Consider the following 14,867-nt stretch of genomic DNA (forward strand, 5'->3'; position numbering starts at 1 on the left):
ACTAAAGAATACAGAGCTAAAACAAAACTACCGAACTATAGTTAAATCACTAAAAGAATACAGAATTGAAACTAAAGCTACAGAACCACAGATAAAGAGACCATCGTTAAGCTATAATGATCAACTGACACTTGCAGAAAATCGTGCGCCGCATTACAGAATAGGTATCAATCAGTACGACAATAATTCTTTCTTAATTGGCGTCATTCTCGCATTTCTTTTACAGCAAAGGTCGCTCTCATTCGCAAGGCTGGCCGTGAAGAAATATCACCCTGCACACCGACAGCAGCGGGCGCCATATTAATTTCGATCGGCGTGATCGGTTTATTATTGATTTCGGTGATAACTTTCTCATTGATCAGACGTCATTCGCGATCCAAGAAATTAGGATCTATTGCCGACATAATGTAGCGTATTCGCCATCGTATATATATATATATATATAGATAGATAGATAGATAGATATGATATATTATTGTATCAAACTGCTGAATTATCATTCCGATGCTCGTCAATTATAATCGAAATCATTCAACTGAGTAACTTACGCCATACGTAGGCCTACATAAAACATGACGATAACGTGATATTAAATATGAAAAGCGACGCGTGCACGTTTGTAAATCCTCTGCGTAAAACAGATTCTACATGGTTTTCTATAGTGTTTCATACTTCGTGTAATATAAATAGGATGTCCATAGCGATAATTACCTGTTAGCGTAGGCATATATACTTGAATATCATTTCTATTTCAATGACCAAGGAGTGTAGGAATCTGCTATCGTTAAATAGCCTGAACACATGTGTGTGAATATATGTGATAAGATATGATGTAATCACACTCATAGAAGTGTGAGATGTAACAGTGTACAGTATCAGCCTGCATTGTTAGCAAATTCTTGTCACATGAGCAGTTGTCGATGGAAAAAAGTGCCTGCGTAGATACGAGATTGCGAGGCCATTGTTACCCTCCACGATTCGCACGAGGCACGCATATCTCATAGTTGATTAATTAATTCTGACGAATAAAGAGAGAAATCGGTGGATTTCCTTACATTTCTAATCTCCTCGTGGTCTTTCACATTTCACACGCGCGTTTGCGCTTACGACTCTTGCGTCGTGCGTGCTAGCCGCCTACTGCGCGTGCGCGACCCCAGCATCCCTCGCTCGGAGAGGCGCGTTTCAAACGCCACCAGCTGATAGGCGTCAGTTATGCGTGAAGCACATACATACAAACACCGATGCAACAGATGTGATCGTGGCCTGGCAGCTCTTCGACGCTCGAACATTCTGTCGTGTGTTTTCGGCTCTACGGATGCGCGCTTAAAAAATACTTACGGCATTATATCTACAGCTTCTCTCTGGATGGCTTGCATGTTGATACGGATCAAGCAAGCTACTGTTATAGTTCCACGGGCGACTGCTTGAGATCAAATGACATTCTAAACAACATCGAGAATGTAGATCCTCTGGGTATTACTGGGTCTACTCTTCAAGGTAAGTGAAACGGAATCGTTAATATAGTTGGTTTTCGGCGTATGAATAATGACTGCATGATGACGAACACGCTGATTACGGTGATCACGTGGGTGCTGAAGCTGCGTTCATTGTTAGGTTATGCCGGGTTGCATATGATTGACGGCTTCGTCACGTGTGCTGTCGGGGGGCACCTTTGCGTTCGTCTGCTACGTAACCGGCGCAGGTACGATCTCTCTCAAGGCCACCTCGGCCTACGCCATTACCGACCGCGCGCGCGCGCGCGCGCGTGTGTGTGTGTGTGTGCGTGCGTGCGTGCGTGCGTGCGTGTGTGCGCGCGCGTGTGCGCGTGTGTGTGTGCGCGTGTGTGTCTGTGCATGTGTGTGTGTGTGCGTGTGCGTGTGCGTGTGCGTGTGCGTGTGCGTGCGCGCGGGTGTGTGTGTGTGCGCGCGTGTGTGTGCGTGTGTGTGTGTGCGCGCGGGTGTGTGTGTGCGCGCGCGTGTGTGTGCGTGTGTGTGTGTGTGTGTGTGCGTGCGCGCGTGTGTGTGTGCGCGTATATGTGGGGCGCAGGGGTTCTTGTCATGACGGACATTTAGAGACGTATGCATGCTTTGGCGTGGTCATCTCTTCTCTGTTTAAATGCTTTAGGCGCGTCTCACGCTAAATTCTCTACTTAGCGCGTTCACGCTGCGTGTGATTTCGGTCGAGCAGCACGCGTCCGGCGTGCGTAACAAGCTTCTGATAGATTTCGCACGCCTTCTACACTTGTTAAGGGTTCCTCGAACACGCGCGCTTTTGCTGTCAACAGTTCGCCTCGTTGATGCTAATAATCGTTAATTAAGAAGCTGTTGAATATAATCTAATTAAATGTACTGAGGGGTTTGTTCTCAGAATGATCATTAATATGCTTGACTATCGTCGGTTTAAAAATTTTGGTGAATGTCTAAAATATACATGTCACGTCACTTACATTAAGACATAATTACATTTAAGACATCTGACGTCACAACTATTTGTGGCTTTTCTGACAACTTTCACGTGGGTTATAAAATAACTCTAATATCTAGTTTTAAATCTTGAATCTAGTAGTACCATTGTCTTATTTTAATTCCTATAAGGGGGCCACCGTACGAGTCAGCACTAATCTTCACAAGGACAAATTCGGTGATTACTCCGATGAGTACTCCAATCCGATTACTCCGATATGTCAGTGCACTTTCCATCGATTGGATCGCACAACACTTTGCTTCGACACGCACGATGGGTTCCCATCCACCCAGCTCTACGTGCGTATTTATTGTCTATCGGACTCTAGCACAGGGCAAATATGTACCGAGCTATTTATGTATTCCGCGCGTGTGTTATATCGATTAGGTAGTACGACGACCACGATGCTAGCGATGAGATGTGAAATATAAGTGGAATCAAAGTAGGCGATGCACTGGGGGGGGGGGGAATTGTCGCCTATATCGGCTATCGATACGCCTATAGCTGAGCGCGAGAATGGGCGCTTTTTAACCTTTACCAACGCAGGAAATCGCGCATATGCGTTAACGTGGGCGAGGAAGGACTTTGCGCGCATGCAACCCTCCCTTCGGGTAGGATTTTCCATTTCGTTCTTCCTTTCGGATGACGGAACCCCCCCCCCTTCCCCCCGGCGCTTGTACGTGCAGCCAGCCACCCACACGAAGGAAGGAAAGCACGAGAGGAATCAATATGCACTGCTCGGTGTCGCAATACGGAAGAGTAAAAGCGGTGATGTGCCGCCGGAGACCAGCAGGCTTCTCATGTTTCGATCGAAGACATTCTGCTCGGTTGGCTTGCCGGCATGCTTTCTGTATGTATTTGCCCCTGCAGCTCGATTTAGTTTCTATAACTCGTATTTCGTTCAGATCTATAGTAAGTTGAATTTCGCTCGGACCCAGTGACTTGAATTCCGCTCGGGTTCAGTTTAGGACTCCGGAACATCAATTAGTACCGTGACCACATCGCGAAATCTAACTCTAACCATAACCATAACCACATAGCTAACCCTAACAATAACCATAACCATAACCACATAGCTAACCCTAACAATAACCATAACAATAACCACATCGATAACCCTAACCCTAATCCTAACCATAACCACATCGCTAACCCTAACTCTAACCATAACCATAACCACATCGATAACCCTAACCATTACCCTACCCATAAGGCTACCCATAACACTAACCATCACCTCAATTCCGACTCTATTCCTAAGCATGAACCCTATAGCCTTACTAACTCTAATGATAACTCCCTACCCTAATCTTAACACTAACAATAACCATAACCACTAACCCCGACCCTAACCCTAACCCGTAAGGCTACCCATAACCATAAAAATACCCTCTAACACTATCTATAACCATAACTATAGCAATAAGCCTAACCTATTAACTATAACTCCAAAATAACCCTACCTTTAATCCTACTCCTAACCTACTTCTAAGCCCATCAATAAAATTAGCAAGTACAAATTTTGTACGTAGACGTAACGTAAGACGTGAACTCGTGAAATAATACGGTGCGCGTGCACAATCTCTTAGGATTATCCCTTAGGATCCCTTAATATTAGGATTTTCCGTCGCAGAAATTACGGTGAAAAAAAACGCGTCGTACGCACAATAACGTAAGTTCATAGCCTGCGGCAGAGTATGTAGGTTATTTATATTACGCAGCAGAAGTTTGTGTGTGTGTGTGTGTGTGTGTGTGTGTGTGTGTGTGTGTGTGTGTGTGTGAGTGTGCGTGTGCGTGTGCGTGTGCGTGTGCGTGTGCGTGTCTGTGTAGAGGAGAGGGATGGGGAAGTGAATGGCCGTGCGAAAGTCAACGTACGGAGCAGAACCTCCGGCGGCGGCGGCGGCGGTGGCGGCGGCACCTGGGGATGACAGGCCGCCACGCTCCCTGTTTATTAACGATGACAGCGCGCGCAACGTTCAGTTTCAGTTCGGTTTCGCTTGCACGCACGCACCGACGAAACGCGCGCATTTTTCACGAGCAATGCGTCGTCAACACATCCTGGGAGCTTTCAGTACGGTACTTGCTCGCATCTACATAGAATGCCACGACGGCGGGTTAGCTAGTCGCAGGAAGAGGGCATTGGCAGCAGCGGAGTAATTCAAACCAGCGGAATGGCCTGCGAGGAACTTGCGCTCAGTCTGGCATCACGCTGAGCGCTTACAACTCGGCTGCCAAGTGAGCACATCGCCTACCTCGATCGTCCATCCTCGCCCGCCGCGTCTGTCGGCAGCGCGGGAGGCGCTCTGGCGGTGCAGGGTGCCGCGGCTACGCTATCGCCTCGGCAGACTGTGTTTTCTCACGGCATTCGCGTGTAATAAATATAAACAACATGTGCGAGCGGCCGGCGAGCGGCCGGCAAGCGAAAAACCTTATGTAACGCGAGAAATCGCGAACGCGGGCCGGCACGCATGCGTATATGCGCGCGCCTGGACGCGTGTCAGGCGAGTTCATTTAGGATTCTGTGTTTGCTGTTGGAAACGCTTACCAACGCGCATAGCTTAACTCGAGCGCGGGTGCGGGAAGGAGGGGGAGGGAGAATAAGGTCATGCACGAAAGGAAAGACAATTTGTCGCCCGAATAAACACTGCCGACGAAATTACGCATATAAACGCGAACGCCGACGTCATAAAATTGTAGCGCAATTAGAGCAGCAGATTGAAGCGCGGTTTCGCTAAAAAAAAATTCCACCAGCCGGCTATGTTAAACACAAGAGGCGGGACTATGAAGAATTGAGATGAGGGGTTGACGATTTACCACGAAAGTTCTATTGTAAAACACCATACTTTACGCTCTAAGCCTACTAATTTTACCACTTTCAAACAGTATAGTGTTTAACAAAAACATTCCAGTTTCGTCCGGAAAAAAGAAGCTAAGATAACATTTAATATTTTTTTATTAAAAGACATGTGTCCTCGTTAACACTTCCAAACTAGAGTCCCTTTATATAGACCCCCTTTATATAGACCCCCTTTATATAGACCCCCTTTATATAGAGTCCCTTTCTATATTAAGGGACTCGATTACAAACTGGTACGTCGCGCCACCTACTGGTCAGGCGGGTGGTTGGTTATTTTTTTAGCGAGAGCGCATTCTCGGATTCGTAGCAATTGGATCGAAATCGGTCGAAGGTTAGCGGGTTCATACACGCGATCCGGGGCAAGGGGGGCAGTTGCCCCCTAGATTTTGAAGCAAAACAATATAATAAATTGTTCTACTAAAAGAGAATGGTCGTAGTCAGAATGAAGGCTGTACACGTACTTAAAAGTGCCTCAAATACCATCTCCTACGATCTACATTTTCAAGATTTTCTGGGGGAGACCCCACACCTATTTCTCATCCCCTCCTTGAAATCCTGGACACGTCACTGCCCCTCCCCCCCACCTAGGCATTTGCTAAGCCTACGGTACTGTGCTGAGCAGTGGGTTGACCAGGGGCGTGAGCGGGAAGTAGTGAGTAGGCTCATGAGGTAACGCGAGTAAATAGAAAGTACACGCCCATTAAATAATGTGTGCGGAGTCGTCGATACGCTAGTGTAATAATAGGTTAACAGAACGTATAATGGCGTGAGAGTGGAAGGCAGGGTACGATGCTTAAAACTACATGGTTATGCGCTGAAACCACTGGGTAATCGAGTACATGACCGTAAAATAACGGGTGCGGAGTCGGTACGCTAGTAAAATAATAGGTTAACAGTTAGTACACTGGTGTGAGAGTGAAAACTACGCGACATCTTCTGAAATGCCCCGCTATTACTAGAGCCCTGTAGACCTGGAAACCTTGAGGCTTTCAACCACCGCGCTAGGTCCTGTGTGCTGCAGTGGCTAGGTCGAGTGTAGCGTAGTGACCCGAGCAGAAGAAGAGTGGAAACCAGGATACGATTCGTATCTAAAACTACGTAGTTATGCTCCGGATCACATCTACCACTGGGTAAGGGAATATACGCCCGTAATAAATAAACTACGCTGGTAAAATAATAGGTTAACAGAAAGTACACTAGTGTGAGGCTATCAACCAAGATACGATACATGTCTAAACTACTACGTGTTTATGCGCTGGAACCATGAAAATATATAGAAACACTGGTGTTACTAGTCTTATATCTAGTTTTATTTCTATGGCTGGAACACATCTACCACTGGGTAAGCGAGGTGGAAGTAAAGCTGCCACGCCATGCACGGGAATAGCTAGGTTACATCAGAAGTAGATAATAGGGAAAAGTCCTTATTATCTACTTCTGGGCGTGATGCGGCCATGATGCCGAGGCGCGCCGAAGATTGACACTTTGTGTCTTCCAATCACAGCCTACGCCGCACCAGTGTTTTATATTTTTAAATATGGGGACCCATTGGACCACCAAATCGCCGATCTCGGGAACTAAAGCATTCTGCTACGCTAGAACTGTTTCCTACGATAGAGTTTGGCACAAATACAAAAATAACACACTGTTTAGCGCACTGCGCTACGTCCGTCTGTTGCATTTTCGCATTTCCGTAATCAGAATAGGCCCCGTCTTCTTCGTTGATGGGCATGAATGGGGCGTCAACGACGTGACCCGTTACTGCGTGTAGGTGTTTGGCGGACTGTTTGCTTTTCGTAAATAATGAAAGGCCCGGCCGATGCATTTCGCACCGAAGTGGAAAAATTAGGCATTTTTACCCGCTTTCGAAAGTGAACGAGTGCGTCATTCGTTTAACATTGAAGTTTTTCTTAAAATTAAATAATTCTGAAAATCCCTAACTGCGCTACTCGATTGTTTTAGCCAATAAAAGTATAGCTGTGTGTGTGACGTCTTGCCCGCGCGCTTTATGCTTGGTTTAGCGGGCCTCGAAATGGATATCGGAGGCACGCACCTCACGCGTGTTTGTTTATATATAGCTTTGTGACATCAGGATGGGCGGTGGCGGGAGTTCTGCGATGATAACCTCGTAATTTCTCAGCATTTCTTAATGTGCATGGAACATTTTACCAATTTAGGGGTGTCAGTTAGTCAAGGATATGTCACAGTAAGTACTAACCGTATATGTTTCACATACGTCCACCTATTTAGCACACAGGCGGTCGATCATTGTGAAAAATTGTGTGAAGATTTATTTTTATTGAGACGTTCCAAGTGCCTGTGCTTTCATCAGTGTTGTACGTCAATGCAAGTGCGTCAAGAGCCATAACCTCAACACAATTTCATCTCTGTTATTGTTTACGCCTGCATGCGTGATTGATCAGGGAGGGGGTGCATGTAAGAGGGAGACATTTTCTTTGGGGTTCCGAAAAACACAATGCCACTTGACAATTGTATGGGCCATTTCAATTGGAAGCTCTGCATAATGGACGCCCAACAAGCTCTTTGACTGAGTAGTCAAGAAATTCAAAGGTCTGTATATTGCTCTTATTTAGCCGCCGATAGTTCTTATTTAGAACAAAGTCTTCATTGTTATCTTCTAAAACTACAGGCCATCCGCTGACCGCTGTGGCGACGTGCGCCGGGCCTCGAATTTGGCGCACGTCTCTACTGCGGACAGCGCTTCATACTTGAACATCCCCGCGGTTGCGTGCGCATATCCCGCGGAACTGCGCGTCTCATCCGCGCGCAGCGCTCAGGATCAACAGCAAAGCTGTGCCACGCAATCTTGTATCATGTCTCTCTGGTTACATCCATTACATGGCAAAACGAGAGAAACCATTAACAGCTGTGACGCCATTATAATAATCAACATAGCTAGTCTATCGCTAGGCCACTATAATCACGTGTATAGTATATATGTGTGTATAGTTTATGTTTAGTATATGTGTATAGTATAATATACTATACACATATACTATACATACACTATACATATTATGTGTATAGTGTATGTATAGTATATTTGTTTAGAGTAAATATAGTATATATGTATAGTGTATATATAGTATATGTGTATACTGTATAGTGTACATATAGTATATGTGTATAGTGTATGTATATGTTCTTATTCTCGCGTGTTTCTTAATGTGGGTATGTTAAGCTGGGCGAGACTCACTCGTACGAATCAGCCCCGCGCGCATCCTGACTGAACAGCCGATATTTTGACTCGCAGCAGTGTGAGAGAGTCATAATAGTCTGACTCCTTGCAGCAGTAATCTACCGTCTCCTGGGTAGCAACGCCCGCGGCTGTATTTCTGGGCCATTATTCAAGTTCGGAAGCCATAAACGTTTTCAGATATTAAAGCTGTTATCGTTCGCCTTCATCGTAATCATATTTATCGTTATAAGCGCGCGCACTTCGTACGTGTACTTCGTCGTTGAAAGGTCATGGGTGCATCCTTTGCGCTGTGCTTAATCCTGAATCCTCTTTACTGGTGTCATATTAACATTCGGATCGAAGCTCGACTGGCAGTATACAGAGTAGAGAGCATTGCCGCTATTGTAAAGCCGACAGCCCGTTGGTAACCGTGAAATTCCATTCGATTTTCTCACCAAGATATCGCGTTATTTACTGACTTAGATCATGAATTAATCAACTTTTAAGAGTAACACGTCTCTGGAGACTGTAGTGTCATCCATAAAGATGACATCCAAAACACACAGTATCTATAGTATTCGGATATTTGAAAGCCGTATGGCGCAATCGTCACGTAGAAACGCCACAATGGCTGCCGTGCTGAGATCTCCATAGGTTTACAACAAATAACTGAGTTGCAGACGATTATATTGACAGAAGCCTCGTTCATGCCTCGAGTGGCCTGCAATAGATGAACACTCTACGACCGTATGTTTCATCTGCTGCCACGAGACCACGCGCTTATATAGAGAGATATATAGAGAGAGAGAGAGAGAGAGAGAGAGAGAGAGAGAGAGAGAGAGAGAGCGAGAGAGAGAGAGAGAGAGAGAGCGCGCGCGAGAGAGAGGAGAGAGAGAGAGAGAGAGAGGGAGAGTTTCAAGCTCAATCAGCCGAACGGATATCACTATTCGCTTTATTAACAGCGGCGCCCGCAAGACACATGCAAACTGCATGTTATGAACCCGGATCAAACACAACGTCTAGAAATTTCCTGGAAGTTCTTGTTGTCAGAATTGACGCATTAATATCGATTAGAAGAATAATTACTTTGAAAGTGATCATTAGTAAAAGACTAATTAGGAAAATCCAGGGTCTATTAGGAAATTAAATGTAATTAAACGAAGCATATTTTTTTGCAATCTATGTAATATGCGAGCCAATTGACTTGTCATAGACATTGTCATTGAATAGTCGTACACATTGTGGTTTAATTAAACCTGCGCATCATTTTAAAAGTCATCAAGATTCAAAGACTCGCAAATAAAAACTGTGTCGCATCACGCGATTCTTCCACTTACGCGCGTTTCATTCCGATAGAATTGAATTACAAGATGCGACGATGACATCAGGAGCAGCGCGATTTCTGACGTAACTTCTCATAGCATGACGTCATGTTGCCCACCGCTATGCGCAACCGTTGGCCGCCAACTAAAGCCAACACGAGCTTCTCCGTAGATATGCGCATTAAATATGTCGTCATCTGCCATTAACTATCGACTCCGGTGACGATACAACTTTACGTAACAAATACAAACCGCGAGGTCACACCAGACCCCTAGCAGACTGTGTGTGAATGTGTGTGTGCGTTCAGAGGCATTTGTGAGCACCAAAAGCATCCACGGGTATCTGGTATACGTGGTGTCGCATCTGTGCTTCTGCTGCCCTTAGGCTTACGTCTAAAGACACAGTCAGACTACACAAGGGTGCACGTAAATCACATTTGACGACTTAAAACTCGCTGTTAGCTCGACTCATGTATGTATGTATGCGCTTGTATCCTGTGCCTTGCGTTATACCTACCAGTGGTGCCGCCAATCGGTTCTTCTCGATCAATCCGGTAAAGTTACCCACAATGACCGGCGACCGAAGTTTCCGCTGGTGTTTTGCTTCGCCTTCATCGCCCCCACGGGGGAAAACTCCGATCTGAGTTCCTTCTTCGCGATATCTAACCGGAGATTGGACAGAAAATAGCGAAGAATGAAAGAGAGAGCGAGAGAGAGAGAGAGAGAGAGAGAGAGAGAGAGAAAAAAGAAACGCTCGCGCACTGTATGCCGGGATTGATCGCGACTTCCTAGTTTAAACTCGTTCAAGTTATGATTCGTTCCAAGAAGTCTATAATTATAGGCTGACGGAACTAATCAAAATATATATATATATAGTTGTGTCTAATTAGTAGATAGTAAATATCAGAAAACACGAGAGTATAAAGGGCGTCTGGTCGCGTGAAAGGGAGGCGAGCGCGTACATAGGCTTCTGTTACTGATTGAACAAGACAAGTGTTTGACTTGTGCGATGTGCGCGATACCTTGATTATGACTACGCTGAATCAACACCGACGGCTATATGCGAATATGTGTATTTGGTTATAAACGAGCAGCAGGATGATATGCTGCGGGATATTTGGTTTATATACGCTCGACTGTTCGCTGGTAATAACTGTATAGCGGACTGCGAACACCGATGAAGTTTCAACTTATACCGTCACGCTTGTGTTATTTAATTGTTATTTTGTTTTGTTTTTATATTATTTTTTTATTGAGGAAAAATGCACATTCAAATTCTTTGTGTTAGTATATGTCGAGGATCTCATATCAGTAAATGGAGACCGCTATTACGTATATAAATAAATTATTTGAGGAATTATCGTATATCAAACGGTGCTAACGTGATCTGAGCGCTGATCATGAAAGACCATTAATTATTTATCAATATATATGATGTTATAACTCTAGCGCTTTAGCATCTTGCGATACCATTCTGTCTAACATTAAAAGCGCAATCTCTGTGAATTATATATATATAATATATATATATATATAAATATATATGCGCACTAAACCCAATTCCGTTACCTTATTGCTAAGGTGCTTATTTGCTTAAGGTGCGTTCGAGTAATGGGAAATCAGTTAGCAATAGAAAATAGAGTAGTAGCAGTACTAGCAGCGGCAGTTCATGAACAGAGAGCAGCGGTTACAGGGACACGCCGAGCAGACGCCGTGGGAGTTGTGATGGGTAGAAAGATATTGGCGGGAAATGTGTAAACGAAAAGGTCGATACCGGATTGTTATTGATCCCAGATTCTATCCCTCATTTCTGCCGTCATATCAAATTAAAGTCTATAGAAATCAAATTACGCATCATCATCATTATTATTAACATTATTATTATTATTATTATTAGCTCACGTTAGATGCAGCTTGTAGAATCGCATGATCGTCCGTGCGTCCGTCAACAGTTGAGCACAAATCTTAACCGCTCGACGTACGGTCACGATATTCGGGACGTCGGGGGGGGGGGGTCGTGAAAAGGGCTCAAGATGACAAATTTGGGAGTCAAGGGTCAAAGGTCAAGATATGTAAACGGAGGGGGAATATTTCCCCCTTAACTTAAGGTATAGGAGGAAATACGGAATTGCGGCACAAACTTAAAGGCATAAGACGACCATTGATTATGCAATTTTAACGAATGCTACAGTAACTGGCACCTTGTGTAGTTAATAAGTACATTACCTTATAGCCAAACGCGTATTAGTTTGTCCAATATCACTGCTGGTTACTAAGAAATATCCAATTGAAATCCGCGGTCAAATAAATCCGTTGTTGACAGTTACAACCCGCCATGCCGGCCGTAACCGGCCGTAACCGGCGAGGCGGTGTCATACAGATTATAGTGCACCGGACATTTTCGCACGTATGCTCGGCCGTCAGTGATTTCGATCCTTGTGGTCTGAGTGCGCATTCCGTACGTTATGGTTTTACTCTTGGGATTCGGGAATAAATGAATATACGAAGATCTTGAGATTACAAGCAACATATAATATGTGAAAAGGATATGCCGTCACTGCCGTCACTAGGCAAACAATTTACCCGGGACAAACAATTCGATGCTCAACATCCTGTAGCAACATGTGAGGTCACCGAACCGAAATCGATGCTTATTTTGTTGGCAATAAATTTAGCGTTGGCGCCAGATTACCGAATTTACGGATTTCAATTAAACATTTCTTAGTAATTAGCAGTGATATTGGACAAACTAATACGCGTTTGGCTATAAGGTAATGTACTTATTAACTACGCAAGGTGCCAGTTACTGTAGCATTCGTCAACTTTGCATAATCGATGGAAATATTATGCCTTTAATTATCGGCTCGACCTATGCTTTTTATATTCGGTGTATAAGTGTGATGTGCAGGAATCCCATAACCAGTGCGAAATTGGAGGTCACATGTCAAAGGGCAGTGGGGAAAAGGTCAGATATCAAACATTTTCTGAAGACATGGCCTAATGGACAGAGTGAAAAACTTTTTTGTTTCAGCGCTGACCTACCATCTTTATCACTTTATTGAAAGGACCATGAAATGTGCTTTCCACTGACGTGCAAAGAGTAAGTGTCTGATAACCTTTTGACCCTTAAGAGAAGGGTTAAACATGGATTCCTGAACTGTCTCAATGACGTCACAGTGTTGTCATATTCATGGCACATCCATAATCTAGAAACCCACTATTTTTATTGTATTTAATATGAATCGAGGATTTTATACGGACGAATTCTTTTAATTGCATAAATTTAAAACATAATACTTAAGTTTAAAAGTACATGGACATCGTTTGCTCATATTTCAGTGCACAACCACGCGGCCGTTTTCCCTTCGTTTCCACGCGTGGGCGTAAACCCTCGTGATGGGGTGGATGTGGCTGGAAGTGTTTTCCGAACCATCAGCCGTTCACGGGGCTGGAGTTCGCTAATACGGCGACCGTATATATCAGCCTGTTCTGCTAGCATCTATGACAAATGCGACATACGCATATACGCTCTCCTATGACACTATAGATATGATATAAGATTCTTCCTATGACAAATATTGTTGTGTTGTGCGCATCATAGGAGTTTAGGAGCGCTATTATGAACGCAAGCAGTGAATTTGAGCTGTAAAGCGGAACGAAGTTGACTCGCCAATATTTGTCATAGGAAGATATTTGTCACTGCATCGTACTGCATCGCACCGCATCGTACTGCATCGTACTGCATCGCACTGCATCGCACTGCATCGTACTGCATCGTACTGCATCGTACTGCATCGCACGCTGGGTTCGAGATGCGCGGGTTCCATGAAGGCGGTCCATTGTAACCCCCCGCGGCAGCTAGATCCGCGATCTGTGGGAACACTGACAACTGCGGCCGCGCAAAGTCAAAACATCCGCGCTATGGCGGCGCGCAGTGTACGCGCGGACACGCATTCCAGTGCCAGCCTGCCGGCCCGCGCACCACTGCGAACACCACGGTAATATATCGGCTGCGGACAGACACGTGTAACGGGAGGAGAAAGTCGAGTGAGAGTACACAGCGCGTCTGTTGGCCCACTCGGCGCGCGGATATATAACAAAATATATTTGCCTGACGGACGGACTAGGGGGGATCGGCGGCAATTGTAGGAAGAAGCCATATATCTATCGCGGGCAGTGCTCCTGTATAACCCGATCGCTCGTGCATTCCGCACGAGATGCTGCGTTGCTATGTGCACTCTCGGCGTGGTGAGAGGATAGGCAAACATGGACAGAACGAGCCACTGTGATTCTTTCCCTTTCGATTTCAGTGTGTGTACTAAGTTGCTCGTTGCTTTAAACGTCAACCGTTTATATATAGCTGGTTGTGTGATCGACATTAAAACTTCGTTAGTTATAGTGTATAGTGACGTGTAGTGTAGTAGGTGTAGTAATTGTGACACGACGCATTCTTTATGAGTGACAGTTTAGCAAATTAGTTGTGAGTAGGTTACACCATGAAAATGTTTAAAAATATTTTTATTCATCAAGAAAAGCTTACACCCGTCGTGCCTAATTTTCGTTACTATATGCATGCGAAAATTCCAGTAGTTTTTTATCATCTTCATCCGTGAAAAAATACTCGTTCCGTCGGGAAAACAGCTGAAGATGAAAGAGAAAGATGATTTTCGGATTACTGTAACACTATAAACAAAAACATATGATGCGGCATGCGTTTGGTCTCGCGAATTTAAAGGGCTGGACGAAATTCTGCGAAAGCTATGTAATGGGTTTTAATCTGTGGTTTAGGAAGATGATGGTTTTTGCCACGTCTCACCACACACACACACACACACAGTCCCGTCTGACACTCTCCGCTCTGTCATCTATTTAGCGCGACCAGTCCACTTAGGATTCTCTTTATCGCCCTAGATTTACGGCCAGTCAACTCAGCAGCAGAGTGAAGCACAATGTCATGAATAATGCAAGATTCCGAAGAGGGTCTTTCTCTCTCTCTCTCTCTCTCTCTCTCTCTCTCTCTCTCTCT

General features: G+C 44.8%; 1 protein-coding gene across 1 annotated transcript in view; it reads left to right on the forward strand.

Moving 5' to 3' along the window:
* Positions 1-1,253: 1,253 nt before the first annotated feature.
* LOC106810214 overlaps positions 1,254-14,867 on the forward strand; it is a 45,632-nt gene continuing 32,018 nt past the window's right edge. The window contains exon 1 of the mRNA XM_014813498.1: positions 1,254-1,497. The gene's annotated coding sequence lies outside the window, so the exon portion shown is untranslated. The remainder of the gene's footprint in view (positions 1,498-14,867) is intronic.

Source organism: Priapulus caudatus, unplaced genomic scaffold, assembly GCF_000485595.1.
Source record: "Priapulus caudatus unplaced genomic scaffold, Priapulus_caudatus-5.0.1 Scaffold420, whole genome shotgun sequence".
Classification (NCBI taxonomy): Eukaryota; Metazoa; Priapulida; class Priapulimorpha; order Priapulimorphida; family Priapulidae; genus Priapulus; species Priapulus caudatus.